The sequence below is a fragment of the Solanum verrucosum genome, unplaced genomic scaffold (assembly GCF_900185275.1).
Source record: "Solanum verrucosum unplaced genomic scaffold, falcon-dt-bn FXZP01000029.1, whole genome shotgun sequence".
NCBI classification, from domain to species: domain Eukaryota; kingdom Viridiplantae; phylum Streptophyta; class Magnoliopsida; order Solanales; family Solanaceae; genus Solanum; species Solanum verrucosum.
The window spans coordinates 493,896-497,812 of NW_026020357.1; the positions used below are offsets into that span (position 1 = coordinate 493,896).

At 31.6% G+C, this 3,917-nt stretch overlaps 1 long non-coding RNA gene across 1 annotated transcript; it reads left to right on the forward strand.

Moving 5' to 3' along the window:
- Nucleotides 1-2,380: 2,380 nt before the first annotated feature.
- Nucleotides 2,381-2,812, forward strand: LOC125837715 (uncharacterized). The gene is made up of 3 exons (XR_007443535.1): nucleotides 2,381-2,415; nucleotides 2,509-2,587; nucleotides 2,656-2,812. It is a non-coding gene; the product is annotated as an uncharacterized LOC125837715 (long non-coding RNA).
- Nucleotides 2,813-3,917: the final 1,105 nt, after the last annotated feature.

Genomic DNA, 3,917 nt, shown 5'->3' on the forward strand with positions numbered 1-3,917 from the left:
TATTTATCAAAACTTGGCAGGCTTAGGTTCAGGGGCGGATCCACGTTGTATCCCGGGTTCACCTGAACCCCCTCGGCAAAAAATTACACGATATATATAAGGTAAATTTTCTGTATTTCTGTAGATATAAATATTTTGAACCCCCTAAATAACAAAGAGAAACCGATGGCGCAGTGACAAGTACCTCCAAAATTATGTTGTACGTCATTGGTTCAAATCCCAATGAAAGCGTTTTATTTTTTACTTTTCAGTTTCAGTTTTTTTAAATTTTCAGTTCTTTTTTTCAAGTTTTTTTTTTTACTTTAAAAAATGTGCTAAAAGTCTAGTTTTAAACCCAAAAGAATTCAATGTTTCCATTTCTAAAGGCTTATTTACACGTTTATACTTTTATTTTTCGAACCCCCTGAACGAAAATTCTGGATCCGCCACTGCTTAGGTTGATGGTATATTTAAGTATTATTTTGGTTTGGATTGCAGGAGAAACGAAATCTATATTAGTAAGTGTGGTGGAGAAGAAGGTGACTCTAACTTGTGAATATGCAAAAGAAGAAGCTTCAACATTTGCTTTCCTCATACGCTCTTCCTCTCCTCTTGCACCTCTTGATTCAATTTTATTAAAAACATTGTACCTTATTCCTCACTCCTTTACAGTGATTTAAATCTTTCGATTATCATGCTCATCAGCATTTGCCTAAAAGATCTTTTGCACTGATTAAAATATTTTGTTTTATTTTAATATATATATATATGTGTGTGTTGGCTTCTCTAACAAAATTAACAAAAACAAGTTTCATGAGTAACTTTGCGTACTGATACTTACTTCAGCCTCTCTTGCTCATGTGATATTAATTCTCACTTATTCATTTATTGATGCAAAGAAACACAAAGTAAAATATGTTACAAAGAGAATAAATTTTCCGTTCCAAAACAAAACAAGAGTTTCTGTAGAATGTGATGCAATGGTCTTTAATGTCATTAAGATTTACAATGCGTTGTCAAAATTAACTCTTGAATCTACAATAACTCCTACAAAAGTTTCCTATATAAGTAGTGTCTTTTGTGAATGCTAAGACAACCAACAAAAAGGAAAGGAAAACATTTCCCTCATTCCTTCTTATTCTTAGAATATTTTTGGGCAATTTGTTTTGGGCAACCTTCAAACTCTCAGTCACGAGGGCACGTGTTTGATAGTAACTGTGGAACATTGGGAAGCGACATGCTACAACGATTTGCATCGTAGTCAAGCTGAAATCACTTTCAAGGCAGTGCCTCGCCACGACACAGTGTTTGTGATAAGTTATTTACTACTTTATAATTTCAATCTAATATCAACATTATAGTATTTTCCCCAACAACTCCACCATCCGACCCCAATCCCTCACCCTTGATGGCTTAAATTATACTATATAATATTTTATGTATATTTATCTAACAGTAGAAATAAGTAGAAAAAATACTTCAATTTTTTTTAAAAATAATTTCCTTCATAACAAACACCCCCGTAATCTCTTCTTCTTTTTTGTTATTCCCCAAAGTCTTTAAAGACATCTATCATTTTTGATCACTTTTACCTTAGCCTCTAACCCGATTAAAAGCATGTGGAATCAATCAAATATTTGATAGTTTCTGGCCTAGCTATGAAATGGATCATTGATGAAAAATAGAAAGCAGACCAAAAATTAAGGGGTAAGGATTCAAAATTGATTTGGTTAAGGAATGACATTCCAAAAGCTTTAATAAGTTTTAAGTGCTTTTTGAGTCAAATTTTAATTTCGAGCATTAAGCTCAAAATACGTTTATCAAGTCTCAAGCACACACAGAGAATCGGGATGCTCTTTATGCTACAATTAAGATTATATTTACCTATTGAATGCCTATTGGGATTATTCCAATCATTCAAGTTACAGAAATGACATATGAAAGTTACTTTCATTTGTTTGCTTTAATAAGTCATTTACATTTGATCCATATCCCGGAATATACTTGTTATATATTAGCACGACATAAATGGTCCTTTAAATTTGAGATGGATGGGATTTAAAGTAGTCCTATATATATATATTTCAAAACTAAACATTTTTAATCTAACAATGACGATAATTAGATGTAAGAATTAGGTAAAATGAGCTTGTCACATTTCTTAATGGGTGTGGTTTGAGTTCAAGAAAAGAATGGAATTTTGATGAATCTAATATTCGGTAACACCTACCCTTGAAAAGGCCTAGTAAATTCTAATTGTGGTATGACGTAACGTAACCCTCATTCCAAAGGCTTCTTAGCGGGCCAAGCAATTAATAGAATGATTCCTCTAGCTAGTATTAGTATTATTACAAAAGGCTAAGGTTCATATATCATCACTAAAAAGTGAGGTTTTGTCCAAACATAACATTGTACCTTTATTTCATGTCAGGACAGGTAACTACTCCAATATATATCATATATAATTTTTGGAACGTACGTACATATATAATTATAATTGTAATTGATATATATATATAATCGCAGCAGGTATGCATGGTGATGCGGGTTAATCTAGATTGCCCTTGTTGTTGCAAGAAAATGAGAAGAATCATTCTACGAATGAAAGGTAAGCTGGCATATATAATTCTTTATTGATGGATCTAAATTAAATTAAACTCTATTATATATGTGTAGAAATAGAGATGCATCTGATTGAGAAGCAAGAGAAGAGAATAAGCATAATGGGGCGGTTTGATCCGGCAGATATAGCCATAAGAATCAGGAAAAAAATGAACCGGAGAGTAGAGATTTTGGACATTCAATTACCCCAACAGCCTGACGAGATGCATCATGCCCCCATTATGCAACACACATAAACTACCTTAGCTTCTTTAATTCCCCTAATATTGGGATGCATGCTCTCATATTCAAAACAAACTCGTGCAAGATTAATAAAAAAGTCTAATACTCGATCAACAATGGAGTTTAGATTGTGTGAATAACTTCTTGAGTTTACATTTGAATGAAGAAAATAATCTTTGCAGTTACATTTCAAATAGTTATAACATTAACAAGAGAGCACAAAGTGGCCGTCAGTTGTTGCATTTTTGCTTCACAGATGGACATGAATTAATGGTGTTGGTATATCTTATTATCCAATAATTACTTCCCCCGAGTAATTACTAAATTCTAAAAGACATCCAATACAAAATTATTCTCACCTGAATCCAATCTGGCTATTTTTCACAGATCCTAGTTGCCTCATCACAATATCACAACATAGCAAAAAAAGTTAAATCAAAGCACACTAAGTTCGTGTTCTAATTACTAATTACTAATTACTAATATATAGAAGAGTCTAGGAAGCAGCTGTTCGTCAACATGCTTGCTTCCTAGACATGGGTAATTTGGTAAGTTACTATCTAATTCTGCTATATACTTTGCTGTGAATGCTTATACAATTCGCTTTGGGAATTGTGCATTTCATGATTTTTTCCCTCTAATTCCTATTGTGTCCTTTTGTTGATAATTTCCTAGACACGGGTAATTTGGTACATATTGGTAAATATATTGAAATGTGAGGCTTTTTTCAATGCCTTAAAGGCATAAAAGTGCTGATGTTAGCACTTACTCAGACCCACACATCCCATCAATAATATTTAGTACTATTCTTTTTTTTTTGGTAGACATATTTAGTATTCATTTGTAGTTATTTTAGGCTCTTTGTTATTGTGTTTCAGATCATGTAGAATAAAATTAACTAATAAAATTTAATATTTCATATTTCATTACTAAGGCTAAATTTAAATGATAATATGATTGTTCATTACTAATATTTAAAAATAGTATTAAAAAATTATCAACACTCAAAATTCTATTAATGTCACATAAATTAGGATAGAAGAAATAACATATATTATTTAAAGTTTATATAAAAAGTACTATAAATTATTATA